Below are 14,415 nucleotides of genomic sequence, written 5' to 3' on the forward strand. Positions count from 1 at the left end.
TGCAACAAAATGTTTTAAACTTAATAGGGGGTGGCATGGTAGTGCAGGGGTCAGTATTGCTGCCTCTCTGCACTGGGGCCCTGGGGTGCTGTCTGTTTGGAGTTTGTATGTTCTCTGCTTGTTCGCGTGGGTTTCCTCTGGGTCCAAAAGCATACTGGTAGGTTAATATGCATCTGGGAAAACAGGCCCTGGTGTGAGTATGTGTCTTTGTGCCAGTGGGCCCACTGAGGGACTGATGTCCCGACCAAAGTGCATCCTGCCTTGTGTTTATTGATTTGTTTTGTGCAATCTGAATGCTCAAAAGAGTCATTTGAAATGTTTTTTTTTACCCCTCTCCTAATCTGTACCTTTGTACATGTTGGTGTTTATGAGCTGTTCTGAAAGCTCTTTGCTCTTCATGCTCAGAGAGGAATAACCCTGTGAAGCACTATTTTTGAACCCAGACAGAGGCCACTCAACAAATTGTGTAACTCACTAAGCTAATTTTGTATACCTGAAATAATTTGGGTTTACCACAATAAAGGGTTTGAGTACTTCTATGATTGATACTATGCGATAGTGTCATTTTTCTTTCATATTAATTATGTAGTTAATGTTTTAATGTTGGATGTTTGGAATTTGTTGGAATTTAACAAATATTAACTGTTACTTCAAAGTGTCACGTGTGCCACTTTAATTAACCAGAATGCGAACAAAACTTCACCTAGTCCAAAGGCCCAGGCGATTACTTGAACTTGGTTGGTCATTTAGGGTGATCACAAACTTCAGGTCACACATATAAGATCATAAAATTAGTTCAGGTTAATGCTGTAATAACTGATTAAAATAGGACATTTCCAAAATAAACAGCAACAATTCCTCTGATCACCGCAGCAGTTTTCCATGTAACTTCATGAACTTATTCACAAACCAGTTTTTCGTGAACTGCTTCCTTTTGTTCTGATCAACTTTGTACACAAAGCAAATGGACATACTGTACCAGCGAGCCCTTCTAGCTAAATTGTGGCTGTATTTGGAGCACTAAATACTCAGTTACACTCAGCCACTTTTTTAGAATAGGACAAAATCATTTGTATGAATTATTTGTATTTCATACTTTTTCTAATTGCATTGTGCAAATGGTCCCCCAATCAGTTTCATAAGTAAGATATACACATATATTGACATTTCATTGATTTAGGCTGCAAGTATATGGCATCATATAATTTATGTTTCATAATTTATATACAGACTCTACAGAAACAGCGTAATCAAAGAGTCCAAAATTCATGATTTAAGTACATTAGAACTTATGATTTGAAAATATTTTGTGAATAAAGCACTTCTTTTTTTAAGCTATTAAAGCTTCTACTGACTTCTAACAAGGGGAAGAAATTATTTGCAATTCACAGGGTTTTTTTTTATCCATGCCAATTACGTTTTTTTTTTCCTCAGCTTGTCCACACGTATATTTCAAGATTCACATTCTTTCATTTTTAAGCTGGATACATTTTGGAGCTGTACATTTTTAATGTGATCTAAATATCTCTGTATTTTCTCCAAAGGGTCCCCAGTGCGTCTTTTTGGACTTTGAAGTATTATCTGGTTTGAAGCACTGTAGTCTCTTGCTTTCTGGCAGAGGGGTTGATTCATGGCAGATTGTGGCAAAGGCAGGGACTGTCATCGCCGCCCGGGAGAGGTGTGGAAAGCACACGTCTGCGAGGTGTGTGAATGTTCCAGGCGTCTGCTTTTGTTGTCAGTTTACTCTCCAGCATAAAAGCCACAATGAGCAGCAGCAGGGATAAGAAATCCCATTTTAATGATGATGTGGTCCTACTGTAATTACTGCCAAGCCAGAAAAACAGTCCCTCTGCATCCAATGGGTCTTTGATTGGGAGGCTGACAGGCAGATGTAATGAGTGCCGTCTCAGCCTGAGCAGGAGGAGGCTGGCAGTGCTGGGAGTCTATCCCTCATTGGCTGCCTCAGAAACAGAGAGACAGGGAGATGGGGAGGACGCGGGGTCAAATAAAACAATGTGTTCTGGTTTCGCTTAGAAACAAAGAGGAAAGTGCTGTTTGTGGACAAGCTGGCTCCTCGACAATTTGCAGGACTTTAGTCATGAGACTCAACAAGGACATTCTGCCAGCTCCTCTCGGGGCCAACGCAGAAGCTGCTGTTTGGTAAAGAAGTGTAAATTGGGAGGACGCCTACTGACACTCATAACCTTTGGCAGTGCAGGGAAAGGAGCAACTCATTTGAAGTTATTTATTTTCTCAAGCAGCACACAGTCACACAGCAGCGGAAGACATAGTCTGCCAACTTTCCGTCTAAAAAACACAAATCCAGACATGTTTTTTTATCATTTTGAGCCATTACTCCAACCTATATGAACAATAATATTGATATACTGCATTGAACAAATCTAAATTATAGTAAATCAAGTATGTTCTACGTTTTACTATTTTAATAACTCGAAACGCGTACATCATATTAAATTTCGTGTGTATGTACAGTATTATTACATTTGCTTCACTATGTTTTGAAGGTATTACAGTATTTCAGAAACTTCCTAATGATAGATAAAAAAGGCAAAAAATGAAGCCAAATAAAAAAAAATAACTGTGCACTGCATGGAAGGATTTCATTTCTGTCCATGAGGAAAATGCACATTTTCATTGAGCCTTTAAAGCCTGCAGTTTAAAGCAATTGCTTGCAACACCAGTGACCATTTTGTAAGTGGCCTGATTCCTCTAAGGCTTTCTCTTTTAAGAACATGGTGGCCTCATCTTTTAGCGTTTGCTATGAAACATAACTATCTGCCACCATTGCAAGCAATCTGTATTTTTATAATTTATGTACGGGAAACAGCAATAGCAGAAGTCAATTTCTGCCTCACACAGCCAGCTCTGTACAGGCCAACACAATCAGGCATGTATAGACCTGCTATCTGTCTCTTTTGTTTGGTAGAGAATTATGATTTGGTTAAATATTTGATACATTTTGTCATGTATCCCTCTCTCGAAGATGACTGTGGTCATATATTTTATCATGCTGGTTTAAAAAATAACGCAACTCCTTTGAAATGGCGTTGTAGCCTTGAAATCGCATCATCTGCTAGATTCTCCTTTAATGATCTTTTTTTCCACCCGGTACTGCACTGAATTCTGTTTGACACCCTGTTTTATGGTAAAAATCAAATTGTGATTAAAAATTGATTCTGACCTCATATGTCCTGAAAAAACATCAGCTTATATTCATAGAATTTTCAGAACAGTTTTATATAAAAGCAAGATGGCAAATATTAATCATGGAGTCGAAATTCTGAGAAAAAGAAGGTAAAAAGGCAATGAAATGTTTACTGTACCACCGAGAGACATGCTCAGCCTGGCTGCCCCCCCCCCCCCCGCCCCCCTCAGGTCCTTATATCCCAATTTGCATAAACATGAGTAATTTATGAATAATAAATGGTCCTTGCATTCAGCGGGAGTCATTAATTTGCATATCACCATGGCACTACAGTTTTATTTCCTGTGTGTCGTGTTATCATCTCCTCTATAAACCTGCATAAACCAGAATCAAAGAAAACATTAAAACAGGTAAGTATTTCTTTTTTCTCTCCACAATGAATATTTCAGCAGCAACATTGTTTGGGTTTTTTTTTCCTTTCTGTGCCGAGATTCAGGGCTGTTGTTGAGATTTGGCGGTATTCTGCTTGGATGGGATTGCCAGTATTAAAAAATAAGGAATAACCCTTTGCATACATGCCCCGTTTTTCTGCAATTTGCATAAACATGAAGTGGCACTGAATAATTGATGAGCGCTGTATGTATTTATCTATTTATGTTTTGATATATACAGGGTGTTTGGAATGGGTGACATGCTTTGGGATTGGTTACCACGCTTCCCTTTAAATCTGCCTGCTCTGAATTAACCCAGGCATCTTGACAAAAGTGATTCCATCTCAGGCTGAGGAAATGGGCAACAGCTGCACCACTTACAGTTAGAGGGTTTTCGTGCAACACTTTGGCTTCATACTAGATATTGATTGTTATGCAAAAGAAAAAATCAGGCTCAAGCAATTTCAAAATAATGTCAACAGAGCTTATACCAGGAGGCACCATCGTTATAACAAAAGTTACTTTGTCATTTTTAATTTGCTTCAAATGCAATTTGCTTCATCTCCTCCTGTTTATTGGGGTTTTTTTTGGGAGCTGGATTTAAAGCAGAAGAAGGATGGCTGAATCTCTTGCACTCCTAATGACTATCTGTTGTTATTTAAGATGGCCACTGTGCAAGATTAATGGTGGATATTTTTCTGTTTTTTTTCTGTGTTGGGCTCTTTGATGACTCAGATGTCCGCTTATTGTGTGGAATTCATGACCACAGTCTGAGCAGATCATTCTGCAGCAGTGTATGTAGGAGAAGCACTTCCGTTCATTCTTATTTTTTAAATTTCGTAGGTTGACCTGATGCTCACTTGTTATCCATTCTGATGGACTCCTCTGAAGCTTTCCTGTATAAATGTTAAAAAGAAAAGAAGTGAAAGATCTTTCCCCAAATAATTGTCTTTCATGGGAAATAATTCACTGCACCACTGCCTGCTCTTGCTATGCAATGTGATGTAACAGTACTGAACTGCACACAGACACCTTGATCTTTTTCCCATAGCTGGCTGGCCGTCTAGCAAACTCATCGTTTGGGCAGAATTTAAAGTGCAGTATTTATTGAAGAAAGGTTAACAATCCATCTGGCTGTGCCATGTAGAAATTCTGGTTATACCTCTTGAATATTTTACTGGCCTGTTTGCACACCTGCTCTTTTTGGAAAAATAGCTTAGCTGTAGGGCTCTTTTTTGTTTGATTTTGTCCTTGTGCACACTTCCGCAAGCATCCGGTTCTTGGTTACGGTACTTACCTTGTCTGCAGTTAATGGTTTGACTTTGAATCAGCGAAGCGATTTTGGTGAGCTTGCAAATGAATTAAAAATAGAACAATCAATGGCTTTGCTCGGTAATTGTTCTTAGAGCATACCCTTTTGATATGACTACCTCCCCAGAAACAAAATTAAAATTCTCCCTTTTTTAAGACAGACTGCTTGATAAATGGGGTTGACTGCTGGCTGTGCAGCCTGATGCATAGCTGAGACAATAAATATTAAAACAGAGCCGGAGAGTGAAGGAGAAGGTGTTAGAGGCACGTTCTGATCTCGGTGATTAAGAGCAGTGCCAATGTATCTTGACAGTCTGCATGTGATGGGAGATCCAGTACTTCAAGGAGTGATACTATCAGGTTGGCAAGATAAACACAGATCTTATTAGTGACTCCCCGATCAGGTTACTTTTATTTACTTGGGGTTTTTCCCCCGCAGTCAATAAAAGCGCAACTGCAAATTACAGAAGCTGCGTCGGGGAGGGAGATAGCTAGCTGCAGGGCCATACAGAGGGGACTGGCGGTGCTTGTCGTCTGATGGCTAATAAACAGCTATTAGAAAAGCTTCAGGCTCTACAGAGGGGACTGGCTCCAGAGGATCAGATAGTCTAGCGCTATTTTAACAAAGCAATTTTCCCTTCTCTTTCATCTCCTGCCTGTATCGGAAGGTGGTGGTGGGGGGAGGGGGGTATACTATATAACTGTTGTGCCTTTTTATTTTTTTGTTTCCTTACAAAGCCTCTGTGATTTCAATAAAAAATCAGACAGATACAAAATAAGCAGCTCGACCTGAGAAAAGGGGCTCCCTTCGTAGAAAGTGATCCTCTGTCGTTTTTTTTCCCCCTGAGGCAGGGGGCACTGGGATTGTGTGTTAGATCATTAAGACGGCGAAGTTCTTTTTCAGTCTGGTTCTTATCCACTATTTCAAAGTGAGGCGCTTTTCTGTATAGCGTAGGCCTTGGACAAGAGCTTGTGAAGCCTGGTTAAATTTAAGAGTTAAATGAAGGTGGGACCTCCATCTTCTTTCTCCTTCATTTTTCAACCACTAATCACAACCTTGTGGCTTTTGTTCTCATGAACGGTCTCTTTTAGTTGTGGACAACGTTAAGATATTCTAATGAAGTCTTTATTCTTCATAACGCAGTAGGGGCAGTGATACTGAGCAAATGGCATCCGTGTCCCTCTGCTCTTGATGGGCATTCCACTGAAGTGATGATAAATTGGCTGCTTGTCACCTACTTTTAGAAGGCATTACATAGCAGGATAATATATTCTTTTCAATATCTCTAGATTAGGCAAAAAGTAATAAAAAGTAATCATGTACTACCATATGCATGAAGCAGTGCAGACAAAAGAGTCTTTCATAACTCTTTCGTAAGGGAAATTTCACTTGCGCTTGAGTTTTTTTTCAATATCTTAAAAGAAAATCTCATGCTTATCTCGTAGGTCTCCATGATCCATGGAAAGAATGAAAATAGTAAGGTGTTCCGGGTGCACAGAGTACACTTTTATGGGCTATTTATATGAAAAAGTGACACACGTATGATGGATGTCTAATGCAAATTGCCCGTTGATGCAAGTATACCAAAGTAAAATACATTTTCACATTAATATACAGAGTATCAAAAGCGACTTATAACTACAAACAATTCAGAAAGTGATCAGGAAATGACCAAATCAGTCTTGTGCAATTTTATTGAACAGATATGATGTAGGTAAATTATTTTTGCTGATTGACATTTGACAGCAATAGGGCTCATCAACAGAGGGACTACTGTGAAGGTCACAGGCTAGTCGTGTGTGAGTGTGGTCATTGCTGGCAGCAATAAGCTGTGCATCTGGGACACATGCTTCACGTGCTGTCTTGTGGGAATCTGTCCCAGTCTCAGGTTCTCTTGTTGAGCCCTGACAAGTATACAGTAGGCCTGTTCCCTGGTCTCTGATCCCTGATTGTCACATACTGTCCCAGCTCATCCTGCAAGCCTGGTACACTGGGCAACCATACCATAGCTTTCACATTCTCATCACTCAGGAAAACCGGTGTAACACAAGCAGAATGGGGGCTTGACTTGTGCTGCTGGAATGTTGCCCCGGAAGAGCAGCAAGATTAGGTCCCAGGTCTTCATCAATGTAGCGCCTTGCAGTCACATCGTCATCAAGCACTACAAGTGAGGCTCAGTAGTGAGTAGACACTCCTGCCCAGACCATCACGCTTGGGCCTCCCCATTAATGGGTTTGTTTCACCCAGCAATTAGCTCAACGTTCACACTCACTGACGTCCATCAGGGTGGTGTCCACAAAATCTTGACTCATGACTGAAGAGGACTGGCCTCCCCTGCTGCAGATTGTGCTCCAAATTACTGGAAGAAAAGCAAGGAGCATGGTTCCTTTCTTTTATTTGCTTGATTCGCACCAGGCTTGACATTTAACAGGTTAAATCAGATCATCACCTGTGCCCGGTCAGCTTATGCAGCAGTCCTAGTCACTCAGTCAGTCATAAAATTAATCACAATAACTTCAAAAACATGCATCCCAACCCACAGACCTTATACCTTTTCTCCTAAATATGGCGATCTGATTGTTCTGATGCTCAGTATATAAATGGCAATAAAATTGTCCTGCTCCTGAATATAACATACACATTATATAGGTTATATCTTACACCATATGACCATAATTTCTCTTATTTATTTGTTCCATCATTATCGGGCCAACATGCGCATAAGTATTTAAGGGCAGTCCACACGTTTGTCTCAAAGCTTCAAGGCCCCAGGCTTGACTGTGGCCTCTGGTGTCTGACTGCGAGCATGAGAACAAATGAAAGGGGCCCATGTGACTCGTCTTGCCCATTAGGTCTCTAGGGGTATTGGATGGAGCAGCTCAGCTTTCTCGAGCGGGGGGCCAAGAAAATATGATGTCATCTCTTCAAAGAGCCTTTAGCCCTGTGAAGGGAATATGCCTGGGCCATCTCCTCCTCCTCACACTCCCCAGATCACAAGGACATGAGAAATGTTGCAAGAAAAATGACTCTAACATTTCTTTCTGATTTTCATCAGGTAATCAAATCAACGGCCCTGTCTTAAAAGAAGTAGTGACTTGTCATCTTCAACAATCAAAATGTCTGTCGGATGTAGTAATAAATGATCCCAGGACACTACAATATATAATTAACTTAGTTTCTGGACTAGACAACCCATCTCACTTGTACTTGACTAGTTTGTATTAGTTATATGACCTGCAGAATGGCAGATTTTCAGTCTTTGGCAACTTTTCCATGAGCTCAAAGAATCAGGATGCAGTTCCCTGGTGTGCAGGAGTGACAGAAATAAAAAGATGAGAAACGATGTCTGCAAAGTCCTATTGAAGTTGGATCAAGAATCTTCCCTCCTCTACAATGAGGCCCTGTAGTCTGAAGTCAAGCCACCTTGGATGAGCTTAGCATCAGATCCGGCAAGCTGGGGAGGGATGAGACTGGTGGATACTGGTGTAAGTATTCTGCCATGGCCAATCCAAAATCAAACAGAAACATATTCCTTTAGCATGAGAGATTAGTCATTCAAAGTCAGAGAGAGGCTCATTGTCAAATTAGCAACTAAAGCTATTAAAATCTCTTACTGGTCTTCCTGGTCTGGAAATTTATGAAAAGAAACTGACATAAAGATTAGGTTTTAGGAAAACCTAATGTATTAATTGTGTCTGTCACTCAGGAAATCACAATCTGAAAGATAACAAAGGCATTATATAACAAATGCTAAATTGCAACAATTTTCTTTTTCTTCAGTGTATCAACCAACACAAGATTACTCTATTACTCTATTTTGCTCAGTTTTTGTAGTTTGTTCTTTATTTCATAATAACAAATTACTTTTTTTTTTTGCTTTTGACATTCTATTCATTATCTTACCATAATTTAGAGAACAAAAGCTTTCTGTCATTCATTAGACTGATGCTCTTATCCAAAGCATCTTACTGGTTTCAGGCAATTACAATACCCTTTTTCCTTTTTATTCCGATACTGATTCGTACCCCCATTTACACAGTAGATTGCGTCGAATACTATATTGAGGGTACAGCGTGAGTTTGAAACCTTGATCCAAGGATTCCAGTCATCAGGATCATAAGCCTTAACCTATCGCTCCACACTGGCACTCCAACAACATGATTTGGACCTGGTTAGGAGAGGAGTCAGGCACCTCTAAGGAAAATCAGGTTGCTGCTATATATCATCAGTTCAGAATTTCCAGTGCAATAGTGCAGTACAGAATGGGGACACTGTGATGTAGGAGGTGCCTTGCTTCAGATACGTTTTCCGAGTTTTAAGCCCCCTCCCCTTGATTTGATTGGTGAAGCCGTGTCTCACTTCTCTGTCCTGCTCTGTCGTGTAACAGCTGTCACACGTCAGCCAGCTGCTGCTGCGCCCCATTGCTGGATGACGCAGTTTACCTCCCATCTGCAAATCACCCGGCATTTTGTCCAGTGCATCCGTGTGCATCTCATACACCATTTTTGTGAATCGGCTTCAATCCTGAAGAACCCGCAAGGCGGGCAAAACTGGCGTTATTTTTCCAAACGGGGGGGAAAACAAACAGCTGGAGTCATTCTACACCTGCCATTTCTGAGCAGGCGTCTGCTGAGCACATCTTCGTACCACCTCAAATTAAGCGCGGAGCCTGAGGGCTGCACAGTTTCTCGGTATCTAGAAAGGGACCGGTTGTTTTAGTGCAGCATTAGGGCTCACAGACAAGGGGTCCTGCTGCTGTGAAGATGCTGCACCCCTGGGATTTAAACTAGGGGGAATGGGAGACAGCTTTGCTGTATAGGCATCAGCTGCATTTAATTCAAAATTAGTGACATTGTTTGTGTAATGCTGTAAACGATCTGCTGTACCTGTTAGTCTGTAGAGTTTAGGAGACTATGAAATGGTGCCTTTATTCAAAATTGAGCTTTTATACCAATACATATATAGTGGATATGGAAAAGTAGTATAATATAAAAGTGTTTCAAGTACCAAATTGGTATAAATTACTTTATGGTAAAATAAATACATTAAAACAATTGCATTAACACCTGTATTAAAACTCATATGTTTTTTGGTACGAAAAACATGGTTGTTCAGTGTGCAGATTTTACCCAATGTATTATGTAGTCACTGAAGACAAAGGTTTCTCACTTCCCAAGTTTCTTATGTTCCCAAACACACAGTCTAAAAGTGACCAGCCACAGGGATTAGAGATCAGCACTAATGTTATGGGCTAAACTAGGCTGTTGAGGCAAACATTATTGCCATGAACAGGAGACCAAGACAGACTGGCTCATCAAAGTGTCATGTGGAATCAAGTTACAACCGCGGCTCATGGGTCTGCAGGGTTTTGCAGCCTTCATGTCCAGACACGGGTGACAATGCTCGCTCACAGCCTACCACATCACCTACATCAGCATTGTCCCACTATGTTTTTGAAGTGTTTTGTCTGCTGACACTACTACAGTATATCATTGCAGGCTGATCCCCGTGGGGATTATAGATCCCACACTGGTTCCTTTTCAGCAAAGACTGAGCTGACTGCTTCCTTCTTCAGATCTTCCCATATTCTCTTGCAACTCTTGTCCTTTTACTTTGTTTCTTACCCTCTCCTCCATGGTATGGATGTTCTCTATGGTCACTCAGGGCTATACTTCTCTCTCGGTCTCTGAGTTGAGGCACAGAGTCTTCCTTACAATTCACTCCATGAAGCCTACACTTGAGCACTGTCTCCATGAAGCATATACGTCTTCATTCCAATTTATTCTGTGACAGATAGAAACTGTCTTTCTCTTCACTAATATTTTAGTGGCCTACCTCTGCCTATCTCAGGCCACCCCTTCATCTGCAGTTGTCTGTCTAGACACTGTCTAGCCTGCAGTGACAAGACGTGCTACTATCATGCTAGGCACTGCCTCCCTCCTCCATCTGCTCACAACTCCCTGTCAGCCCTGAGCCAGCTACGAGCTCCTGTTCCTTGTCGTTATACTTCTTCATCACCGGGCCTGGTGAACAATGGTAGGTGCCACCTACCTGCCCAACTCCTGATCCTCCTCACTATATAGCATCCTATGCAATGTTGTCTCAAAGTGTTGTACAGTCCCACAGGCCTGTGAGATACCCAGGTTTAAAAGAGATCTTAATTACAGTAACTTCAATATTTGTGTGCCACATTTTGGTGCGTGCATTTCCTATGGTGTAAGTAAACAATGTGCATGACTTTTGGGTGTTACAGTGGCCAGCTGAATCAAGGATTTTTTTAATTGTACATAAGCCAAGGCAAGGTTATATGAAACTGCAATCAATGTGTTTATTGGAAAAGCAACAACTCATCGATGTTTTCTTTACATTTATTAACATTTTTTTTACTGGTATTGTTACCCCAAAAATTAACACAAAATGACAACAAAAATGAAGTTTATTTTTTAAGAAAACCTCAGTAATGAAGGTGTGTAGAAGTTGGTCAGTCACTCTTGTGTTGACACAGATCAGTGCTCTCTGGCTGTGGAGTTTTCAGAAATGCTGTTCCTAACATCCACTTTTGTCCACAGTATTACTCTCCTGTATACAGTACAATGCCTTGCAAAACATTGCAAAAGTAAGGCTCAGTGAAATGACAGAGACTATTAAAACCCCTTAAGCTCTATGAGGTTTATCTTTTATTTCCAAGACAACACACCTGCTGCGAGAGGACAAAAACTGCAACAAGAACGTTCAAGGAAAACATCAAGGAAGGACATGGTTTAATTAAAAGGAATTTTAGTTATGTTGGATCTTGATTTTGCTAACATGTTATCAAAATGAAACTTAGTCTGAATAAGAAAACAAAAATTTCAAGTTATTTCCAAATATAAAAGAGAACCATTAAATAACAAAATCTTATTTTTACTTAAAAAATATAGTGAATGTTTCACTGAAAACAGTACAATGAATAACAGCCTTGCTAAGAAAAAGTATCTACAAAACACAAAAGGCCAGCATGAAAAAAACTGAAAGATCAATCTGTTCAACACAATACTACACAAAGTTTAAAGTATTTTACAATTAAATAAAACATGCATTAAGCAAATGACATTGTATTAAAAGGGCGCTGCAGAATAATAAATTCATTGCAGCCGTGCTAACATGTATACCATTTAAAAATCATTTAAAACACCCTCCTTACCTCATTCCCTGCTCATTTGTACTTGTCAGCTAGATCCGGTTTATTACATGAAAGGATATGCATATTTCTTGCTGTAACTATGCGCTTCAATTTATCCATTACTTTACCTGTTACTGGTTGTTATGGTTACGCAGCACAGCCTGATGTGAGACAGATGCACTTGTAAGGACAGAAGCTTCCAGTGTAGATCTGTGTGCACAGCCCCACTGCCTGCTATACTGCTGTTGCCTCAGCATTATTGTGTTTATAGACTGGCACTGTACATTTAAACTTTAATTTTATTATCATTTATGGCAGCAGCGTGCTGGGGGCCTGAAGAATGAGAATCGGGCAACTTGTGGTTTTCTTCCACTAGTGCACCAAATTAGAAATATTATACCGCTTGAAGAACGACTGTACTCGCATTTTCCAAAGGAAATAACCTTTGAAGCAGTCAAACCTCTTGCAAACCTTACCACTTATTCTGAAAACATGTGAACTGCTCTGAATGAAACGGGGAAGTAATATTCCAACATAAAGAAATCAAATTTAACAAGAACAATTTGAAATCATGTTTTTGTTCACAATAGGTAAGGTTCACTTCTCATCTGAATCTGGCACACCATGTGATGAGAACCTTCTATTAAAGATAATGACCAAGCCCTGTATAATTAAATGTTTTGTATTCCAATATAGGAGCCTGGTGGTATTAAGATTGGCATTTATCTCTCTATAGCCCCACTGCCCTTCATAAAGAACCGTTGTCATGGTTTTCTTCCGTATTTCCTTTTTTAATTGATCTTTGTGTCAGCTTCGGCTTCATTTAAAAAAAGAATAACCCATTTGCATAAGTGTCATTAAAGGCTCCAGCTGTACAGAGCAGGGATGCTTTAAAACCACAGACCTATTTTGCGTGATCTGCATACCAAATGTGACAGTAATGACTGCCTTCTCCACTTGCATGTAGGGGCACAGAAGGAGAAAGAAATGGCTGGAACCGTGTTTTCATCTAAGAAGCACCTATGAGCACTACACCCCCTCCAGAATTGTGTGCTCCTTCTTTTAAAGTTCCATTGAATTAGATATCCACAAACTGTGCTTTATTGTTTTAATGCCATCACCATCGCTGCCATTCCATCAGCATTAAAAATTTGTGAGGCCTGTGAATTAAGAAATGTTCTACTATTTTAATTCCAGAATACCAGTGGGTGTGGTATTAAAATGGCCAAGATCATTTAAAAAGCAGAAGTTTAATGTATGGTTTCTAGCATTCACAGTAGCTGGTTCCTTTTTATATGCATCGCTTTGTTGAATTCTTTTTCAGACGAAGAAAAAATGTGATTATGCGGGGGAACAAATCCCATCCATCAGATAACGTGATGAAGTGCTCGAAGTAAAATGCTAAAGAAAGAACTTGTTTTGAGAGGAGGCTGTCGCGAGGCATGCTGACAGATTTCTGAGGGCAGTGCCTTGGGCATTCCAGGATGTGCTGACTGGCTTTGTGGGCGAACTTATTCTGGTCAGACAGCAGACCTGCAGGGGTTAGAGTCCATGGTTACTTGAAGGACATGGGACAGGGAGTAAATACACATATCATAGGTGGGACTGTTTGGTGGCGATAGGCTAAGGCATAAGAATTGGAGAATCTAATGCATATTAGATGCATATTTCAGAATTGTGGTCTGTCTCTGAGCATGTCTGAAGTGTGAACCTAGGAAGGCGAAGACAGAATTGTATTAAATGCATCCGTGCCTGGTTCACACTCTTTAGAAAATGTACTGACTTGAGTGATTGTACACTGTGAGTGTTGTGTGAGGAAACTCCAGGTCATGCAGGAGAAAATAAGGAATTACAGTAACCTAATTGTGTTGTTTTGAATAAATGAAGCAATTCATAGATTGATAAACAGAATCACCTCCTATATATTCTCAACACTTTAGTTATAAGTATTTATCAATGGTTCATATGTGTTCAAATCAATAAAATAAAACACACGAACACTTGTAATTATGAAAAATGTATGGTTGTTAGATTATATATTTGGCACAGGAATTCAATAATCAATTTAATAATGGAGGAAAATGGATGATAATGACTTCTGATGCACCTATATGTTGCAAGAGCCTGCTTCTATTCTTGTTCTTACTTAAATCCAGGTGATACAAAGGAGATGCGATGCATATGAAGATGAGCGATCACATACTGCAGAAAGAAGAAGTGTTGTTCAATTGATTGGAATGGCTTTGGTGGTTAAGAACACAATAAAGTTGTACGTGAGAGGAGGTCATTTGGAGCTTGTTTGGTTCTTAGCAGCTAATTGAGCTCGGAATGTCATGTAGATATT

This window comes from Lepisosteus platostomus, chromosome 4 (assembly GCF_059453375.1).
Source record: "Lepisosteus platostomus isolate fLepPlt1 chromosome 4, fLepPlt1.hap1, whole genome shotgun sequence".
NCBI lineage: Eukaryota > Metazoa > Chordata > Actinopteri > Semionotiformes > Lepisosteidae > Lepisosteus > Lepisosteus platostomus.